Source organism: Phocoena sinus, chromosome 18 (assembly GCF_008692025.1).
Source record: "Phocoena sinus isolate mPhoSin1 chromosome 18, mPhoSin1.pri, whole genome shotgun sequence".
Classification (NCBI taxonomy): Eukaryota; Metazoa; Chordata; class Mammalia; order Artiodactyla; family Phocoenidae; genus Phocoena; species Phocoena sinus.
Window position 1 is genome coordinate 62,770,333 of NC_045780.1, and position 23,339 is coordinate 62,793,671.

Below are 23,339 nucleotides of genomic sequence, written 5' to 3' on the forward strand. Positions count from 1 at the left end.
TTGTCTTTCTGCATCATTATTCCTTCTTCTCTATCTTCCAGTTAATTAATTTTCTCTTCTGTATCTTATTGAGTTCTTAATTTAGGTTACTGTTTTGGTCATTGCATTGTTCCAAAATTTCTATTAGTCTCTTTTTTAAAATTAAAAAAATAGACCTGCCTGACAGATTTTTTAAATGAGCAGTCTGTATCAGCACTAATACAATTGTGTACTATGATAGAAATGTCCTATAAATCAGTATTATGCAATAAAATATCAACCAACCACTTATAGCCATTGATATGTTGAAATGTAGCTAATGAATTGAACTTTTTGTTAATTTGAATTGTTTAAAATTTTAAGTTAAATAGCCACACATTTCTAGTAACTTCCATATTAGACAACAAAGGTCTATATATTATGATTCTATAATTATTCTACTTTCACCATCCACTTACACTTTTAAAATAAAAACTTAACATGCTCCATTTGAAAAATTAAAAAAAAAAAACAATTATAATCAATTAAGCAAGATTCACTTATCAACATTCATATTTTATCTTATATATATACACATATATATGTATATTTGTGTCTGAGATTGTCTATGTATGTTTACAAATACACATATGTGTAATATACGGAAGATAAATTTTCGCAACATCATTATAGGTACTTTTATAGCCTTCCCTGTTCGCCTAACATTTATCAAAGAATTCTGTTATTAAGTAGTCTCTAAAATAATTGTCTATAACGATTATGTAAGATGTCCTCTTTTGTTTCTGTCTAGATTTAAATATTCTCCTATTGCTAAATATTTAGACTTTTTACAATATTTTGCTATTATTGCTCACAGGATTATGAAGAGCCTGTGAACCTAAAACATGGACTTTAAATCTAGTTGATTTCTTAGGATTACTGAGATTAAGGTGGGATTGCTAGAATAGAGTACCCGTTGACTAAGTGTGTTTGTCATATATTAAATCGACTTCCAGAAAAGTTGTACCAATTTGTTTCCATTGGAGAAACATAAGAATACAGCCTCTTCTTATGGATCTATGCTTTATCATTTGACTTGAGTTTTTACCACCCAGCATAAACTCTCTAAGGACATAAAGCATATCCTCAGTTTGATATGCAGGGTTTTTCTCAATTCTATTTATATTTGAACTCTCTGAGGATTTAAGGCTTAAGCTACTCTGTCCCTTTTGAAACTTTCTCTTGTATTTGCCTCCTTAACACTGTGTTATTGTGAGTTTGTTCTTCTATTTCTCCTCTCCCTCTTCCTGTTGCCTTTCTTTCTTGTCTCTACATGTGGCATTTGCCATAGTTCTGGTCTTTAATATCGTTGTTCCGCAACCTCTCATGAAGTCCCCTCCCCGTCCCTTATTCAGCTCTCCCATCTTCAGACCTAACTCTTAAATCTATATTTCCAGGCTGTCATGTCTTCAGAGATCAAGTATGCCTGTCCCTACTGTCACCCATCATGTCTAGGATCTGAGTTTAAACATTACCCCTGCCCCCACTCCACCCTAACTCAACTCCCTGTATGTTCTCCTTTTCCCTTTATGTAAGTAATCTCATTGTTACTTGGGTTCAAAAAAACCTCACTTTTTTTTTCTTATCTCCTTTGTCTCACATATTCAGTCCGTCATCAATGAATTCAATCATTCATTGATGACGGACTGAATATGTGAGACAAAGGAGATAAGAAAAAAAAAATGAGGTTTTTTTGCAGTTTCAATCAAATCATGTCTGACCTTCCATTACTGCCTCTTACATGCTAAAACGGGCCCTTATTACCATGGCAATTTACTCTTAAACAATGCTCCCGCTTTTAGACTTTCCTGTTATTAATCTAGTCTTCACAGTACTTCTAAATCCATCTATTTAACTTATCACTTGGCGGGTACGGCTCTCTTCATCAGAAGCTTTCAATGCCTCCCTGTTGTCCTCTAAGTAACCCCCAGTTTCATAGTTTGTCATGTATCCAGCCAGCCAGCCATTCAAAATTTGAGTGCCTGCGTAGGGTTTATGTGTAGAGCAGTGACATTCAGCTACTGGAGATACTAGGCCCTAGCGTGAAGAGGTCTGGAAGTGCCTGGGAGTTGACCTCCCCTGAGGCTTCCACTAGCATATGACTGAGAAATGCAGCTGTAAGAAAGCCCCAGATCCATTGCCTGGATTTTAGCAGCTCTGAGGCTTAGATTACATTCCAAAGTTTCCCCATAGCATCAGGCTGCAGCCTACCCTCTGTGGGCCTTTTTCCTGGGGTTACATCCTTACCTGGCCTCCTCTTGTTCCTTACCCAGCTTTACCTACCAGCTACCCTGGAAGTATTTCCTTAATAAATGACTTGCACTTGAATTCTCCTCTGCTGTTCCTAGGGTCTGCTTCTTAAAACAAACAAAGACACTTTTATTCAAACCAGCGACATAATCACTACTGCAAATGAGCTTACACCAAGTAGAAAAACAGGTGTGTGAACCAACTCTTTCAACTTTAATATGATATCTACTATAATAATGGTGGTATCAAACTCCAGTGAGATAGAAGAGAAGAAATACCTACCCCAGATGAGAGAATTCAAACTGGGATGTCTGCAACCTGAAAGTAACATCTGACCTGAACTTAAGAAGTAAGACTTTTTACTTACAGGAAGGAAGAGAGAAGCAGGAAGGAAGCAAAGAGAAACTCTTCATAGGGAATAACATGGGCAAAGCTACTACGATACGAAAGCATGAAAATTTTCAGGAAAAACAAATAACTCAAATTATTTATTATTATCAAAGGACAAAGAGAGGGACAGAGGATTGGTTCTGGCAGATGAGTAACATGGAAGAAATCTGCACTCAAAACATTCGTTAAGTGACATAGAAGGACTTCATCTGTTTTATCTTTTGAATATGGTAAACAAATGAAGAAACCAGACCAGTGATGCCATCAGATTTAGAGTTTTAACTATTACTCTGGAGGCATCATGGAGGGCTGGGAGAGTGAAGGTTTGATAGTTGCATTAGGCTTAATTCAGGAAAAAGATAATCAGAAATTAAATATGGTGGGTAAGAAAGGCTTAGGAAGGAGATAATAAGAAATATTAGAAGGAGGGACTGGCAATAGTTGGTAATTTATTAGGTCTGGGGATAGAGATAGAAGATTCTAGGCTTTGGACCCATCTCAATGACCAAATCCATTGGACATTTTTTAGTCTTCATCTTACTTAATCTGATAGCAGCATTTCCCTTCCTTCTGAAGTTCTCGTTCAATTGTTTTGATAGATGTTCTATATTCTCCAAATTCTCTTCATCTATTATTAATTCACTTTTTAAATAAGGTAGGTAGTTAAAACTGGAATTATAATATATAGACTACTTACTAAAGAACTGCTTAAATGAATGCCTCAAAGGATTTAAAATAACCAGAGTTTATGTGAAGAAACTGCCCAACCTCACTTGTAACCAAAGAAATGTCAACTAAAAATAATAATATCAGATCAGCAAAAATTTTAAGTGTAAAATATCCAGTTTTGGCAAATATAAAGAAAAAAACATGCTAATGCATTACTGGTGATAGTGTAACATGTACAAAGTTTTGGAGAACAATTAAATAATAATTGTTACTTAATTTTATTTATTAAACTTATTTAATAAACTTATTTTATCTCCCATATTAAAATTAAAATGCTCTTTTCCTTTGATCCAGCAATGGCACTGCTAATAATTTAAAATAAAAGTCAATCTAGATAAATATATGAAGATGCTTATTACAGTATATTTGTAATAACAAAGATCTTAACTTATTTTAAAGTCTATTAATAGAAACTAAATATAAAATGGTCATTCTACAGAATATTATGCAAATATTATAAAGAAGTATTGATATGAAAATGGCCAATAAATATTTTGTTGCAAAAGAATAGTGAAGTGAGTTTGTAGCATGTGGCCTTGTACTCACATAGTGAGAATATACATGCATTAAAAATTTCTAAAAGGATGCACTCAAAAGTGCTAACACCCTTTGCAGCCAGTTAAGCCGACTGTGCTCTTTTCCCCATGGGGGCCCGGTGCGCAATGGCTGCAAACAGCAGCCTCCTCGGTAGTGTATGCAACCTGTTGCCTGTATGGGTTGCCCTAAGGGACCTTGGAGACAGCCCTTTCCAGTGGACATTAATGACTGGCATGCTGTCCCCAATCTAGGCTCCAGACAGGTGTGCGTGGTGCCTTTGGAAAGCCCCAGGGCACAGTGGCCAGGGTCCACATTGGCCAGGTCATAATGTCCATCCGCACCAAGCTGCAGAACAAGGAGCATGTGATTGAGGCCCTCCACAGGGCCAAGTTCAAGTTCCCTGGCCGCCAGAAGATCCACATCTCCAAGAAGTGGGGATTTACTAAGTTTAATGCAGGTGAATTTGAAAACGTGGTGGCAGAAAAGTGGCTCATCCCAGATGGCTGTGGGGTCAAGTACATCCCTAATCGTGGCCCTCTGGACAAATGGCGGGCCCTGCACTCGTGAGAGCCTTGGCACTGCCCCCTCCCTCCCCATGCCCACCAATAAACCCTACTTTCTTGTCAAAAAAAAAAAAAAAGTGCTAACACAGTTTACCACTGGGGCTTGCAGATGCTGTATATTCACTATTGCCATATTTTTTTCCCATTACCAGCAGTAATTTGGCCTTAAAATAAATGAAAAGAAAGGAACAATAATGGGATAATGAGGAGGAACAGCTTAGTTTCTTACATGTGTGTGAACAGAGGGGATGGGAGATAAAAATTCTATGTAATTCTGTTGGAATTAAATACAATTAAATAAAAATAAAATCCTCACGTTAACACCTTAAAATAGGAGGTGCATTTACGTATAGGAAGATAGAGGCTCCTTACATACTCCATGCCTAACGAAGGACTAGAATTCAGATCTCCTGACCCTTTCCCTGGTGCCCTCTCCATTATCTTAAGCAATAGAGTATCTACAACAAGAAAATCAAATCAACTGAGATGCAAATGTTCTCAGCCATTATTTCTGCCTTCTCTGAATATATGGGATTGATTTTGAGTTCTTAAATAAGCCAGAAATTTTGGAGAGTTGGCTGTGGGACCCTAAAGTTTTGATGTATACTGCTCAGAATATCTCAATTCAATACCATCCCTCTAAAAGGATGCTTTCTAAAGCACTGAGAAATATGGCTCATCTATGTCCCTAATTTAATACAAGAGAAATTTTGAATTGGAGGCAAATAAACTATGCAGTAGCATTGTAAAGCTTGGTAAGGAAGAGTATGCCAAACAGCTTACCTATTCCACAGGTAAGCTGACATATCTCCGATAATTTTCCTCCTAAGCACAGTATAAGTGAAATATTAGCACGTATGATCTGGGGCAGCACCAACTGATTAGTTTGTTGCTATAAAGTATAAATGCCTAATCTTATAAAATTTCAAATATCACTCTGGAAAATGAGAAGCCATCACTAAAATGTGAGTGAAATGACTATTATGTGCTTCCTTTAGTTAGAATTGCCTTATATTGAAAAAAATAAATGACTTCCTATCCAAGAAAACTTTTTAATTACTTTACCCATCTACTTCTAGGAAATTACAAATAAATTTTGTTACTTTAGGAAAACAGAGATGGATTTGCTGTATGTAACTTTCAGTACATTAGCAATGGATTCCATCCTAGTCTTGTTCAGGATCCTTCCTCCAGTGCTTCATTCAAATTACCACTGATTTTTACTAGGTATTGAAATGGATACATAGCAGTTTTACCCAATATATTTGCCAAATTCAATATTACTAATTTAATAAACTGGGAGAGATAAAATGGAAACAAAAATTGGTGAATATTTAAAGATAAATCTGGCAATATGTCAATGTTTCTGTTTCCTTCTATAATATAATAAATTGTAATTCTTCTAATTGAAAAATACTATCAATAATGAAAATCCTATATTACGTATAACCAACATTTTTGTACATATATCAGTTCTTGCACACATTCTGATTCCAGTTTAGTAAATTGATGTGTAAATATATTTTGTAAGATAGATGGTCTTATAAGAAGATTAACTTGAAGTTGAGGTAGACTAGTGAAGTAAAATGTCCATTTCCTGTGCTGGAGAACACTTTCATTGAAATTTGAAGTGTAGATATTAGTCTCAGGATTTAAATTTTATCTTTAGGTGTTTGGACTAAAATCTCTACATATATAGAGGAATTACATGTATTCTGTAATTTCCCAGTAACATACATGCTTCTGAAATGCAGGATTTAACAAGGAGACTAGTGTGATTTGATGGTTAATCACAAATATTTGACAGAGGAGCTGTTTTATGGACCTTATATTTTCCCCCTCTGCTTCAAGAAAAGATCTCATCTGTCACTCCTTAATATTAAATTCAATTGAGTTCTTAAATAGGGAAAAAGCCTGCCCTGTACTACATGCCTCTCAACATTAATGGTGGCATTAGGCTTAATTTTCAGTAGATGAGAATATAAGTTTATATATATAGTCATAAAAAGATATTTTGTCCCCAAATTTGCCTGACATCTGTTGAAAGAAAGTACATTTCTGATCTAGTTTTTCAGAGCTTTCTGGGATTTAGTGAACAGAGATATATTAATGTGTGTGTACATGTGTGTGAGTGTGTGTACACAAATATGCTGTGCTCGTAAAAAGGCCACAGCTAGTATTTCCAAACTGGATTTATTTAAAAAGAGGGAATAGATGCATTCTAGAGTGGAATAGGAGTTAGGGGACAGATAATGCAGAGAAGTCTTGGAAAATAAAAATGTACAAAAGAGGCCATGGTTGGAACCAGAAGCACATACTTTTTTCCTAAAAAGAAGATACAGGGACACAAAGAGATACAAAAAATAGAAAGAGGAAAAGCAAACAGTAAAGATGGCACCATAGAGAATGAGAGAATGAGAGTTTTTCCTCTTTGCCTTCATGGGTAATAAAGGTTATGAAATTGAGGATTTCCACTTAATCAAGAGAGAATAGCCCATAGCAAAGGACATACTTTCATCTATGAGCTGCGAGTAGTCTGTGAAGATTAGAGAGGATGGCTGTAATCGATGCCTGGGGTAGACCCTTGCCATTGAGCCATGCCAATAAGGTGAATAAGTATTTATTTTATTTTGGGACATGTTTGACTTTGATTGCATCTAAAGTATATATATATTTTTATATATATTTTATATATATATAAAATTCAGATAATTCTGAATCATGATTTACCTGTGGATTGAGATATAGCCCAACGATGCTTTACCTAAAAGTAGATAAATTCATAAGTTGCTCTAAAAGTTTTGTAAATATGGCGGGCGTATTTCCTAGAAGTTTCAAATGAGCAAAAAGTATCCAGAAATAAAATCAATCAGGAGTAATTTCTATGTTCCTATGAATGCTAGACACACTGAAGAAATACTTAAAATTTTGTTTAGAACTATAAATGGTCTTTGCTTTCAAATTTTAAAATGTGTTTCCTTTAAACTTCATTTTCTACAAATTTATTTCTATTACAAATTTGCTACGAATTTCCTGCAAATTTGTTCATTTGTAGGCATTTGTGAATATATGCATGTGTGTGATTGCACATACTTTTTAATGAACTAGTTAAATAATTTAAAATAAACCTTTCTAATATTAATCTACTTCGTTATGGGAAAATTTCAGGATTCCTTTTATTCTCAGTAGTAACTATTGTCATGATAGAAGTTCTGATACTATGAAAATTCGCTGGGAACTTTGACAAAGTAAATCATCCTAAGGCAATGAAAACATATTTTCTTGCTCCTGTTTCATCGTACTTGGGTATAACAGAAATGGTGAGACTGAAAGATCCAGGTATCTAAACTGCGGAGGGCAGAGAGTAGCAGCGATCTGCGTTTTCAGGCTAAGTTAAGGCAGTTTAGAAGCCAACGCTTGTCAGCATTCCTTTAGAACTGCAATGTCACAGCCAGCAAGAGCGTGTTTGTCTTCCCACAGCTGTGTGTCGTTTTAAGAGATTGCATAGTTAATGCTAAAATTGCCTCTGACTACTGTGCTCCGTAAGGTTTTTGATTCTTGCTTGGCTGAAGTCCTGATTTTGATTTTTGTTGTTTGTTTCTTTTCATGGCAAAGTAATATTTAGCTCAACAGTGTTTTATTTGACATTAAGAGAAAATATATTTGTTTGAGAAATAAGCCTGAATTCGTTTTTGGTCTGCAGTAAAACTCTAACCTTATATATTTGGCTTTTAAACATTTTGTTCTCATGAAAATAATGATTATGTAGGCCTCATTCAAAGTAGAATTATAGAAATAGATTTTGAATCAATTAAAATATTTTAATGAATTTGATTTGAAATGTTTAAAACATGAAAACAGTAGTGGTTATAAATCAATAACTGCTTATACTGTATATAAAACCATTTGTAAATTTGTAGAGCATTTATAGCACATTTGATTTTAATTTCCAGATAATACTCTGAATAATATTCTATTCCCATAAAAATAATACCACTATAATTGGAATAGAAAAACAAAATATATCAAATGATGGCTCTCTGTATATAATGCTCAGTAATTAATGCCCTGCCTTTAATTATACCAAAGATGACTTACAGTAATGTACTTCTGTGTAAGTGCAAGGGTACCGCTTTTGTAACCAACAGCTAAGCCGCCTATCCTATGTTCTCCCGAGGACAACTCAGCCTTAAGGGTCTAATTCATGGTCACTTCCCATTCCATTTTTGTTTTTACTTCAAAGCTATGGATCTCATTCACGTTTTGTTTCCTGAGACTACCCTCCTCTCTCTACTCAAAGACCACCCAGACATGACTGCTGCCATTCCCTGATCTCCATACCTTAAACACACACTGCATATACATAGGCACTTGGGCACACATGAATGTACACACAGACTTTCACAGACATGCGACAAGGGGAACTGTGTTGCTACATTTTCATGACTCTTGCCCGTAGGTCGGGCACACATTTCCTGTGCTTCACAGGTTTGGAGCATATCAGGCAGACTTGGGAGGTCCTTTCAACATCTGGAAACTTGGAATCATGCTAGACACCTTGCTCCCTTCATTTCCACTCCTTAGGTGTCCCCAGGTTGTAAACAGCAGTTGAATCCATCTCCTTCTTTTCATTTTTCCTCTTGCCACTGAGCCTTTGCCCACTAAACCTTCCTCTCTCCCTGCTTTGTGATAATCTGCTCCAGTATCCTTGGCCTGCTCTCATTCCTCAGAGAGAGTAGACCCTTCCCAGCTCAGAATTTTGTACAAGGTGTCCTGCCCAGAAGCCCTCTCTACTCCACCCCACTTCATGTCCCTGTATATTCAAGTCATGATGTTAGTCTGGAAGTCGCTTCCTCTGAGATAATGTTCCTGAAACACAGACAAGAAACCTGGTTGTTTGCCAACACATACCCTACGTTTTTCTTACATAACATTTATTTATACTAATAATTTTTGCTTAAATAATTTTTAATGTTTCAGTCCTTTCCCCTTAACATGTAAACTCCAGAAGATCAGAGCCTGATCTCCAGCACCTAGCTAGTCCTTGGTACATGGTTGGCACTCACCGAATTTAGATTTTATAAAGAAATGAATTAATAGGTGCGGTACATATGTGTAGGCAGCCATGTGGAATATAAGTGGTGATCATTTTTGGACACAATAAACCAAACTGAAAGTTGCCAGAATCAAGAAAATGGAGCTAAACTGGGAGCCAGAAAGCTAATCCATATGGATGTCAAGACAACGTGGCTGGGTAAACACTGGGTACACAGAGCAGTGATCAACACGAGGAAGCCAAAGGCTGGGGAGGTCTACTGGAAACTCATAAGCAGATTCCAGGAATGATTGGTTGTCCCCAAACATTGTTTTTATTCATGGTCTAGAGGTCTGTCTTGGTTGGGGACAAGAGTGCAAAAGTATTTTCTCTAAATATCTCACCGACTTATGTTTCGAACTATAGAGGACCCATTTCTCAGTGATGTTCAGTTTTTTTTTTTCTTTCTGCTAAATCCTTTCTGTGTCTCCATTTAGATTGCTTTCTCATTCTTCCTTTCTAAGCTTGAACTAATGATGCCAAGATGGTCAACCCTATGTAGGTATGTGACTAAGATTATAGAGAGGCTAGTTGGCAAAACTGGACCACAGAAAGTTACAAGAAGAGTCTGCCCAGCATTCAAGGCAAAAAAAAAAAAATCAGCTTGCCCTCCCAGGTATCCAGAGCCACCTCTAGTGTGTATCTACTAGCCCTCAGCTTTTTCTTTTTTTCTAAGGATAAGCTTTTACCTTTTCAAATACCTCGCGCTGTTCTGCCTCTCCACATATACGATGCTTTCATCTAGTCCCTCTGGCAGTCCTGTAGCGGGAACGTGACTACTTGTTACAGCAAAAAGGCTGCTCCTTGGTCTGATCTGCATTTTCCAGGTAACTTTCTAGGCAGCCTATGATCCATCAGTTTGCCCCTCAGTAAACCTCAGGAAAAGACCGCCCATAAGCATAGCACAGGGGCGTTCTAAAGTTTTAGAGTGTTGCAGATCCTAAGATAAAAGCAGTAAGGGAGCTGAAAAAATAGCATTATTTATTTAACAGACTCACTCAGGTCTTCCCTAGTAACTACATTCTATCTTATACATGTAACATAAAAATCTCCATGAAAGCAGAACTGAGTCCTCGGTGAGAACATTCAGAAATAAACAAGCTTGAGAGGAGAGCCTTGTAACCCATGCTTTTCACCCTTCTCCTGTGTCACCTAAGATAGTGACCGGATCCGAGTAGGTGCTCGACAATGGGACGTGCTAAAATAATCCTTAAAAGTGTATATAATTCAAACAAATGTCCATAACTCTCTCGGGAGGCACTTTGGATGACAATGAAACCACCTGTCTTTTACTTTAGAATTTGTGAGTGTTAATCATTTTACCTTTCCAGCTTTTATTCTCCATGGTCAGGCCTTTTATACTATCTCCTCTGTTTGAACCTCTACCTTACCTTTCCTTATATTAAAAAATCATTATACAGGCAAAATGTAAAAATATATTTATTTAGCCATTAGTAAATAGCTACTAAGTCTTACCATTAGTCTTAGCTACTAAAATATATAAAAGCAAAGCATATGTATTTATATATGTTTATGTGTATACGCATTGTACATAGATATAGACAACTATATCTGCATATATGTGTGTATCCATATCTATATCTAAATCTATATATAGATAAAGAGATACATATCTCCTACTCTATAATTTATGATTGTTATAGCAAGGAATAGACAGCTCGACTAAAAGTGTTTTAACCAACAATGAAAATGTCTCATTTTACAAAATAGAGAAATAGAGAAACCCAGAGATTGCAAACATTTAAGGATAATTGATTCTGTGGCCCAACAGTGCTATCAAATGCTTAGGTTATTACTATTATCCTCAGTGTCAACTGATTTTTTTCATCACCTGGAAATAACATACTAGCTTCCATCTTTCATAGTCTCAGGAAAAATATTTAAAAAGCTTGAAGAGAAGGTGTTCCTTTCAGTGTTAAGTGTGAGATAAACCTCCTTCAAGAACCCCCGTCATATGTCTCCTCGCATCAAAGTTATATTCTGTGGCAGGATTAGCTCAGTGAATTTATGTTCCACCCTGGATCTGTAGAGGAGCCTAGTCTCCTCTCTCGACTATGGCTACCTGCCATAAAAACAAAGTTGGGTTTCTGCTAATAGAAGAAAAGTAGAAACTGGCAGGTAGGCAATAACGAGGATGTGACATTTGTCTCAAGGGATTATTAAAGAGACACCTAAATAAAGGGATTTGTATTAATCAAGATACAGTCAGGAAAACTGAAACCATGGTAGGTATTTCAAGCAGGAAATTGGCCACCAGATGTTCAAAGGCTGAAATATCAAGGAAGGGATGCTAAAATAGTCCATAAGTTAATAACTGCAGGAAGCAGCTGCCACACCAGAGCTGGGGGAACAAAAAGGAAGAGGTGGGGTTGCCAGAATATAGCAAGGAAGGGGCCTCGTAACAACTGGTACCAGTTACTCTACAGGTGAAGCCATGTAATTGGTGCTCAGACCACCAGGGGGCACTGTGAGTTGGTGCAGGCACCTATAAAGAGGACACAGAATGGCTGGTGCTCGGTGTGTCAAAAGAAGCTGGAGGCTGAAGTTGTGGTCGTCTTTTGTTGCCTTGAGAAGCTGACGTGAAGTATAAGCAGAAAAGTCATCCCTTCTGCCTTCGTCCTGCCTTCCGTTCTCCCTCTTGTGTTTCCCGCCAAGAGAAAGTCAGCTGTCAGGGGAGTCGGAGAAATGTTTGCAAGCTTGACAGCACAGAATACAGGATGGTGGACTTGGAGCTCAGAGAGATAGTAGGTGATGCAATAGCACAGTATCTTGAAATTTTGAAAATTTTGAAATAGCAGCGCATATATATATATATATATATATATACATATATATATACTTTTAATTATATACGTAAAGTTCTTGCATTTTAGTACATGATGGTGCCTCTACCTGGAATGCTTTTTTCTAGCTAACACTATATTCTTTACATCTCAGCATAAGAGCAAAAGATGTTTTAAATGCTTTCCTGACCTTCCTTAACACCTACTGAGAGAATTATTTAGGGAAAGTGACTTAGTCATCTTGAGCATCTGTTGTCTCATCTTGAGCATCTGTTGTCCCATCTATAAAATGGGATAATGATGTATCTACCTCAGAGGTTTGTTTTGAAGATGGAATAAGCTTAAACAATAATCTCTTTGATTTAGTCACATGTAAACTGCTTAATTGATCATTGTTAAATATTAGTATTAGTTCTATGACTCCCCCAATTCTAATTTACCAAAAAATAAATAAAAACTTTGTCCTAGTCAATAACTTTTCAAGTCAGTCACCTTATACAAAGTTATCATTATGTAGATAGTTATCATTCTGCTTTAAATTACTCACTTGCGTATTTATGACTGTCACTACCTAGTGTTCCTTGAGGATATGACATATTTTTTTAGCACAGTGCCTCGCACATAGTTGAAACTACAATCAATGAAAATTTGAAAAAGTTTGAAAGTTCAAATAAATGATGGTGAATATATGATGTATATATGTATGACTACACACACGTATCTTATTTACATTTATAAAAAAGGAGAGGAAGGGCACCTTCATGTAGGTCACTTTGCTATTTTCTATGGAAGCTGTAGTCTTCATATTGTATAAATGAAATATACATATAAAGATAAGTCTACAAAGTATAAACACTAAGGCTCCAGGAGTTCTTGATCAGGAGCTATTATGATTAGCTACTGTGATCAATGATATCAAATGGGAAAAATTCATATAAATAACAAAAAGAGACTGGGGAGATTATTACAAGTGGGCTCTTCGGCATGGAGGGCATTATGCTGAGCAAAATAAGTCAGACAGAGAAAGACAAATACTGTATCATATCACTTATGTGGAATCTAAAAGAATACAACAAACTAGTGAATATAACAAAAAAAGAAACAGACTCACAGATATAGAGAGCAAACTAGTGGTTACCAGCATGGGGAGATGCGGTATAGGGCTTGGGGAGTGGGAGGTACAAACTATTGGGTGTAGGATAAGTTACAAGGATGTATTGTACAAGACAGGGAACATAGACAATATTTTGTAATAACTGTAAATGTAAAGTAACCTTTAAAAATTTTATAAAAATAAAATTTAAAAAAATTAACAAAAAGTAGTATCTATGAGACAGCAAATATGGGGGTTAAGTTTTTTTCCAAATTGGTTAGGGTAAGTTTAAAAGGGTTGTGCTTTATCCTGTAGGTAATCAAGAGTGACATAAGTAAATAGTATTTGAGGATAAATAATCTGTTCCATGTGCAGGCCAGATAAAACACTGAAGACTTTGAAGGCAGAGAGGACTTAAGGGAAAAAATGATCTCGAAGTGCTAAGAGGCTGAACTAAATTCATTATAAAGTCATTGCCATGGAGTTGCCAAGGACAGGGCCATTGACTGGATGACCCAAGCAGTGGGTGAGGACAACTCAGTGAGAAAATCTGACAATCAGGACTTCACTGGCGGTCCAGTGGTTAAGACTCCACGCTCTCAATGCAGGGGGCACAGGTTCTATCCCAGATTGGGAAACTAAGATCCTGCATGCCGCACAGTGTGGGAAAAAAAAAAAAAATCTGACAATCCACCCTTAGCAGAGAGAAGGAAGTCAGCACTAGTTATTCATAAGTTTAGGATTTCCGGGGTTTTTTTTTCCTTCTAGGATAGCTTAATTTGTCCCTAAATTTAGTTCTGTCTCTCCCAACCTCATTTTGTTAATCTCTACAGTCTTGCCCCAGAAAAGCCTTCAGAAATGTATATATTAATTTCTCTTCATAAGCATGCAAAACTTTAGCAGAGTTTTTAAAGACAATGTTACATTTGAAATGAGAAAACTGAATATATCAAGGCCTTTCTGTTGCTTTGCAAGCTGCTGGTTCAATGAATTACTTTTTTCTTTCATTTAAAGCTTCTGTTTCCTTATTTATTTTCATTTTGGATGATCTGTACATTGGTGTAAGTGAGGTGTTAAAGTCCCCCACTATTATTGTGTTACTGTCGATTTCCTCTTTTATAGCTGTTAGCAGTTGCCTTATGTATTGAGGTGCTCCTATGTTGGGTGCATATATATTTATAACTGTTATATCTTATTCTTGGATTGATCCCTTGATCATTATGTAGTGTCCTTCCTTGTCTCTTGTAACATTCTTTATTTTAAAGTCTATTTTATTTGATATGAGTATAGCTACTCCAGCTTTCTTTTGATTTTCATTTACATGGAATATCTTTTTCCATCTCCTCACTTTCAGTCTGTGTGTGTCCCTAGGTCTGAAGTGGGTCTCCTGTAGACAGCATATAGATGGGTCTTGTTTTTGTATCCATTCAGCAAGCCTGTGTCTTTTGGTTGGAGCATTTAATCCATTCACGTTTAAGGTAATTATTGATATGTATGTTCCTGTGACCATTTTCTTAATTGTTTTGGGTTTGTTTTTGTAGGTTCTTTTCTTCTCTTGTGTTTCCCAGTTAGAGAAGTTCCTTTAGCATTTGCTGTAGAGCTGGCTTGGTGGTGCTGAATTCTCTTAGCTTTTGTTTGTCTGTAAAGCTTTTGATTTCTCCATCGAATCTGAATGAGATCCTTGCCAGGTAGAGTGATCTTGGTTGTAGGTTTCATCACTTTAAGTATATCATACCACTTCCTTCTGGCTTGTAGAGTTTTTGCTGAGAAGTCAGCTGTTAACCTTACAGGAGTTCCTGTGTATGTTATTTTTCGTTTTTCCCTTGCTGCTTTCAATAACTTTTCTTTGCCTTTAACTTCTGCCAATTTGATTACTATGTGTCTCGGTGTGTTTCTCCTTGGGTTTATCCTGTATGGGACTCACTGCACTTCCTGGATTCAGGTGGCTGTTTCCTTTCCCATGTTAGGGAAGTTTTCGACTATAATCTCTTCAGATATTTTCTCTGGACCTTTCTCTCTTCTCCTTCTGGGACCCCTATAATGCGAATGTTGTTGCGTTTAATGTTGTCCCAGAGGTCTCTTAGGCTGTTTTCATTTCTTTTCATTCTTTTTTCTTTATTCTGTTCTGCAGCAGTGATTTCCACCATTCTGTCTTCCAGGTCACTTATCCGGTCTTCTACCTCAGTTATTCTGTTATTGATTCCTTCTAGTGTAGTTTTCATTTCAGTTATTGTATTGTTCATCTCTGTTTGTTTGTTCTTTAATTCTTCTAGGTGTTTGTTAAACATTTCTTGCATCTTCTCGATTTTTGCCTCCATTCTTTTTCCGGGGTCCTGGATCATCTTCACTATCATTATTCTGAATTCTTTTTCTGGAAGGTTACCTATCTCTACTTCATTTAGTTGTTTTTCTGGGGTTTTATCTTGTTCCTTCATCTGGTACATACCCCTCTGCCTTTTCATCTTGTCTATCTTTCTGTGAATGTGTTTTTTGTTCCACAGGCTGCAGGATTGTAGTTCTTCTTGCTTCTGCTCCAATGAATTACTTTCAGTGGTGCTCTTTTCATATATTTTAGTGCTTCTCTGTGTTTACATTTTGAGGAACCAACAGAAAAACCTGATAGAATAAATGGCAACTTGAAAAGTTTTATCTTAATAAATTCTGTTATTATTCTACAGTAGATAAAACAATACTCTAAGATAATGAGAAAATAACATCTTCATCTAAAATTAGAACCTAAAGACACACTATTGACCTTATGTTAAGATATTTTATAGCATAAAACTCTCAGAGAATGAGCATTAAGAATAACTGCACAAAGCTAGCAATTTTAAGTACTTTTCAGGAGAGCTCCCTTGTGATCTAGTGGTTAGGACTCCTCGTTTTCACTGCCGAGAGCCAGGGTTCAATTCATGGTCAGGGAACTAAAAAAAAAAAAAAAAAACCCAGGAAAAAAATGAAACCACTTTGCAGAACAAAGCAGACTATTTATTAAATAAATAAGAGAATTAGGGAAATATTAATAAGACTGGTTTTCCAATTTCAAAAAATGATATTTAAATATAGTAATACAGCCATTAATTAAAAATATTTTCATGCTCACATCTGGAAGATGGAACATAAACCATTTAGGTTACCTGTTTAAGGCCCTATTAAAGGAAATGACAAATACTTGCTTTGGATTACTAAATACATAGCTTCTACTAGATTGGCTGTATGTTTTGTTTGTTTTTGTGGGTTTTTTGAGGTTTTTTTTTTTTTTTTTGGTGGATAACTGCTTTTATCCTAGCCTCAGTAGACCCACTGGAAAAGGGTTGACATTCAAACTTGGGGCCTCACATTCAAACTTTCACATTTTCTTCTCAGTGGCTTTGTCTATGGCCTATAGTGGGTCTATTTAGTCAGCAACTTTAGCACTATGAGTCAAAGAAATGCCTTTATCATAGTTTAAATTTTTCCCTGGGGCACTTAGCTGAGTGGCCTTTAGTATTTCAAACTCTTAAAAGTTACCTGGCTGCCCTCTGTGAAGTTAACGCAGAAACTGCTTTACTTCAAAGCAGGTAAAATTATGACTGTTTCTGTGGCAAAACTATAGACACTGTGTTGAGTTAGGACAAAGACTGTTTCCATGTTGCTGGGCAATAATCAAACAATGGTATGATTAGGAGCTTATAAGATGGCAGATCATCATACCATTATTAATAAAGAACATTATTAATTTCTAAAAGCCTTTATGTCATGATGGTTTTATCCTATTTCTTTCTTTTGTTGAATTTTGTAAAATGTACTTCTAAAGAGTATACAAAAGAAAGAAGTTAGCCCTAAAAAAGAAAGGCTTCTACACAAACTCAGATTATATATTTCTTTGAGCACTACACTTTAGAGAGAAAGTCATAGAATTTTTCAGCATCAACACTTTTTTACACTTTGCTGACAGAACAAACTATAGAAAAAGCAAAAAGCAATTAAATAAGTTTGTATTCACTGGACATATCCACCTTTTTGTATAGAGGAAAAGCAAATATAAAACTGTGAGTATGTAGTTTTCATTATTATCATTATTTTTATTTAATCTTATTTATATAGAAAACCAGTAAATAAAACTACACCGTATACTTTCTTTTTGATGCTAGCTCAAAATACTGACTTTTTTTTTTTTTGGACATAAGTATTTATCTGATGAGTATCTTTTGGCATTATTCCCATAGAGTTGCAAAAATAATATTTGGGAGGTAAGGAAAGCACTGGACATAATAAACTCATGTTAGATATAGTTTGTCATCAATTTTGTATATTGAAAAATCAACCTTTTATTATTTCGTTTATCTTCCATTAGTTAAAAGTTAATTTGTTATAATACAAAAATTTTCCCAACACTACAACAATCCCTCATTCCTAATTTTTTCACCAAGTAGTTTGATTTTAATCACCCATTGCTTCAAAAACTATAGCCAGGTCTTGCTTAAATCTATTAACTGAGACAATTTAAGGAAAATTTTGCCTGTTTCTTACTCCATTTGACATTAGTCCTGTGTGACTTCATGATGCAAAGGAAAATGACCCTGTAATGATATGATTCATTCTTCAGCTCGAAGTATTAATATCTTTGATTCATTGAGTATCTGATTAATTTATTTTTCCAACTTTTTTTTTAACGTTTAAAGCAAGTGCATGTACAACAGTGCCAGTTTTTCAGTCCAAAATAAACACAGCTACAGGACAATAATTTTTTATATGAATCTTACAGTTTGCTTAGCACATGCTTTACATTAATAAAGTTCCATGCTCAGGAAACTATAAATTTGTGTCTGGTGTAAGACTAGGTGTTTTGTCAAAAACGTAATACCCATACAGCTGAACTTAGGCCTTACGCCATGAACAAGCAGGAGGTGTTTCTGTAACTGTCCTACTGGTTTTCACACACTATTTATTAGAAATGACCACTGCCATTCCCATATAGTACCAAGTGTGAATAGTTATTATATTTATGTGGCCTAAATGTCATTCTGGTTTTTTTATTTTTTGAAGATGTTGGGGGTAGGAGTTTATTAATTAATTAATTTATTTTTGCTGTGTTGGGTCTTCGTTTCTGTGCGAGGGCTTTCTCTAGTTGTGGCAAGTGGGGGCCACTCTTCATCGCGGTGCGCGGGCCTCTCACTATCGTGGCCTCTCTTGTTGCGGAGCACAGGCTCCAGACGCACAGGCTCAGTACTTGTGGCTCACGGGCCCAGTTGCTCCGCAGCATGTAGGATCCTCCCAGACCAGGGCTCGAGCCCATGTCCCCTGCATTAGCAGGCAGATTCTCAGCCACTGCGCCACCAGGGAAGCCCCCAGTCATTCTGTTTTTTATAGAGCAGTATATTTCCTTCCATTGAAATAGCGTCCTTGTTTTGAAAGCAAATGTTACTTTTTTTTTTAACATCTTTATTGGAGTATAATTGCTTTACAATGGTGTGTTTCTGCTTTATAACAAAGTGAATCAGCTATACATATACCTATATCCCCATATCTCTTCCCTCTTGCATCTCTCTCCCTCCCACCTTCCCTATTCCACCCCTCTAGGTGGTTACAAAGCACTGAGCTGATCTCTCTGTGCTATGTGGCTTCTTCCCACTAGCTATCGGTTTTGCATTTGGTAGTGCAAATGGTACTATTTTATTCAATGGTTTATATTTTGAAATCCTAAACAGATATTTTTTGCATTAAATGTCAACACTACATTACTTCCAAAGACATGTTATGGTTATAAGAAAATTAAAACTCTAGTAAATCTTATTGGCCAAGATTTTTGAAATAACAGTACTATCAAGTAAATGTATAAACACGGGCAATTGATAGTTGGTCAAAACAACATTTGGGATACAAAGCAATGAGTATATTTTGAAGAGCTTTTTGTTTTGTTTTTCCAACATCATATGGTGATTATTTGTAAGCCAGGGCCTATAGAGAGAGTTTTTAGAATGTACTACTCAGCATTTATTCCAAATCTATTCTCACTGTGAAGTTTTCAGGAGATCCAGTTGCCATTGTAATATGATAGGATAGATTCAGATTAAATCATTGATTGGAAAAATCAAAGCATGGAACTATTTTTTTGAAGATTTCTTCAAGTGAAGAAATGAGAGAAATTGTAATGTGATACTGCGGATAAGGCCAAGGATTATATAATCAGTAAAATCTCAAAGCTCTGCCATTAACTAGATAATTTTTCCAACGGTGCCATTTCTTTTTCTTATCTTCCTTCCTCAGGTTTGTGGAAAACATATAGACCTTAGCATTCCACAGACTAACATTGGTTCAGCCCAAGATCATTCAACCTGCCCTTTATTGGCTAGCTTGCAAATAACTAATTGGGAAGAAAACATAAGTTCTATTATGAGGACTCTATCCTAAAGAATTATACAATCTAGTTGGGGATACAAGATAAAAGCACAAATGAGAAAACATTAAGTGTAGAAACCTATTATTCTAATGTGATTGGGACCAGTTGTTTGATGGTTAATATAAAAAGTCAGTTAAAGAGGGAAATTAAAAAACATACAAATGCATAGTAATTGGCCAACATTTTGATGTAAGGTCAGAACCCCCTTGATTATCACTCTGATGACTAAAGATTTATGCATTTTCTGCCTCGTATAAATCATAATGAATCAATTAGAATTTTCATTTTCTATGTATTAGAAGAACAAAACAATAATATAAATGTCAAATTCTTTAAAATAATTATAATTCTATTCTATGTATTTGTTTATTTTGGCTGCACTGGGTCTTAGTTGCAGCACATGGGATCTTAGTTGCGGCATGTGGACTCTTAGTTGAAGCATGCATGCGGGATCTAGTTCCCCAACCAGAGACTGAACTCGGGCCCCCTACATTGGGAGCGTGGAGTGTTACCCACTGGACCACCATGGAAGCCCCAATTTTATTATTCTATTTATTATAATTTTGTGATTTATTCTTCAATTTTTATAGTCCTTTAGTCCTCATAATTGAACGTAACTTTTTCTAATCTGTTCAAAACACAATATATTTTTATAGGAACAAAACTTCTCTTTTAAAAATCACATCATTGGTTTTATTTAGGCAGGGAGAATGTACAGCATCAGCTCATCCATTAAGTTAGTTAAATGGAGCTCAAGTAAAACAAGGTCTTAAATTCTGTTTTTGCTCCAGGACTTATAGAGCAACAAGCATTCTGAAAAGGGAAAGATAATTTGGGAAGCTCCAGTAGCAGGTCAAATATGTACTTAAATTTTTATTCATGAAGATGGATAGATTCAAAAGGAGGAAAAACATAGGGAGTTTATCCCAAATAGAGAGAAACTGAATCTGAGACTAGGGCAGGAGTAGACATGATTCGTGGTCTTGCTTAGGAGGAGAGTACGTATTGCTGAGTGAAGGTTGGAATGGGTTCATGAGTATAACATGCCCCAGACCACGTTAATACTGGAAGTCCATGTTCTTTACCTACACAATCCACCGAGGGCTCCCCACACTGGGAACAGGGACTGGGTGTCCCAGCTAATCTTCAGCTGGGTTCATCCCACAGCAGCTTCAGATTTGAAAGTGATAGAGGGGGCTTTCAACGGAAAGACCTGGAGATAGAGCAAAGCACACCTGACAAGGTTTCCCTCAATTGTGATAAGAGAAAAAAGTATATTTCCCGAAGTAACTATATCACAACTTATCAGGTGTCTAATTAAATTTGTTTAGAGAGTAAAAGTTTTCTCACATATCTGATCATGTTTTTATGCTTAGTGCTTTTATTCAAAGAATGCTTAGTGTACTCTTATACAAAACAAATGCTGTTTTTGGCATTAGGAATACGACTGTGAATAAAATAGACAATAATTCCCACTAACCACCTGGTTGTGGAGGGAAGTACTCAAGAAATAAAATAATTCAGAAATAGATTTTTATCATGCTTTAATTATATCAGATGAGAGTAAGTGCTATGGAGAAAACTAAAACAGAGAAGGGGTGCAAAGAGCACCAGGCAGGGGACCGAGGCTTTCATTTTAAATATGGTGGTCAGGGAAGTCTTTACTAAATAAAAGAATGACATTCCATCAAAGACTTCACAATGTTGAGAGAAGTCATCAAGTGGATGTAGAAGGGAAGAATACTCCAAGTAATGGGACCAGCAAAAGCAAAGACCAGGATAGGATCATGGTGTGTTCAAGGAACAGCAAAGACACCTCTTCTAGGCTACAGCAGAGTGACTGAGGTAGAAACGGTAGAAAAGTTCATAGATGAAAGGCAAAGGGGTGGCCAGACCATGGAAGGCTACGTGATTTAGAGATTTGGGTTTTATTGAGGGTGAGATGGAATCTTTGAATAGAGAATGATATGACTCACAGTTTAAATGCTCTGCTGGCTGCTGAGATGAGAATTGAGTGTAGGAAACAAGGGTAGAAACAAATAAATGGTCAAGATGCTTTTCAGCCACCTCAGAAAGACACAGGATGATTTGCACTAGGGTTGTAGTGGTAAGAGACGGTAATGTTTTAGAAATTTTGAAAGTAGAGTTGAAGGATTTGCTAATGGATTTCACATGGGATGTGAGCCAAGTGGTGTGGCCTGAGCTGACAGGAAGGTAAAGTTTCTATTTAATTAGGTGTAATAAGAAGGAATAGATTTGGGAAGAAAGGATGAGAGTTTGTTTTAAGATCTGTTAAGGTAGAGAAAGAAAATGGAGATGTTAGGTAGATAAATTTGAGCTGAGGGACGATGGATACACAGAAATTTGGATCATGAGACTGTAGCTGGTATTTGAAGCCATGAGACTGGATGAGGTCATTCTAACATATCACGTTTCAGGCAGCATGATCGATACTTTAAATTTTTTGGCCATTAAAAAAACTCTTTAGTAAGTTCCACAAGAATGAGGATTTGATTTACCTGTTGTTCTCAAATGTATGACATCAGTAGGGTTTACTATTCCATTACATTTAATTCCTTGTAAATCTTCAAAATATGAAATAGGTCCTATATTTGTTAGCAATATTTTCTAGGTATAGTACTCTTAATCAGATAGAACTATATCACTTAATTTCATAGAAAAATTGTTTCATTGCTTAGTGAAACTAGTTATAAATTGTGAAATCATGGTGATGTATGGGCAACAACAGAGCACACATTTTGTTTTAAGTTAATTTGCATGAGTTACCTAAGTTAAGAAAACATACACCTCCAGAGAACAGAGTTTATTAATTCTGTACTGTGTCAAGCTATCATTTAATAATTATCAAGGGCCCAACACTGGCAAAACCATATGCTGCAGTGTATGTGTTTCCTGTTTCCTTCTAATTTTTTTTGTCTTGGTTCATGAGTGAATGCTATGAAAGCTAATTAATTTAATTAATGGATCTCAGGGCTATTGGTCCATGAATTAATATGAATTCTGTGAAGAAAGAGCTATCCCTTTCTCCTTTTTTTTTTTTAAGAGAAAAGTATTTTAGTGACCTCCAGTCACTTGGCTGAACTAAACAACATCTTTTAGAACAGACAAAATAATGCACTGATAACAAGCTTCAAGCGTGGAATATAACACTATCACTAAACCTTCTGTTTGTATTGTTCCAGGGCTAATAAAATGGAATACCATGTGCTAACCCTGAGGAAATTGAGGTAGTCTCATATTTTCTTAGCTAAACCAGGAAATAATTTATTCTAGGGAAGTGCCAAGAATTGCCCTGGTGGAGTCGGTCTGAAAAGTAATTTCTGTCCATCCTGTAGTATCTGTTCTGTCCCTGGCATCTCCTTTTTGTTACTCATATCCAAGTCCTTTTGGCCACTTAATTTTCCTGCTCTCTCAAATCAAAAGTCATACCTGCAAAAGTTTCATGTTTTTGCTTTGA

General features: G+C 36.1%; 1 protein-coding gene and 1 non-coding gene across 2 annotated transcripts in view; both read left to right on the top strand.

Moving 5' to 3' along the window:
* GPC5 (glypican 5) overlaps positions 1 to 23,339 on the top strand; it is a 1,374,959-nt gene that overhangs the window by 1,170,725 nt on the left and 180,895 nt on the right. The window lies entirely within an intron of this gene.
* Positions 3,997 to 4,131, top strand: LOC116743380. The gene has a single exon (XR_004346763.1). It is a non-coding gene; the product is annotated as a small nucleolar RNA SNORA70 (small nucleolar RNA).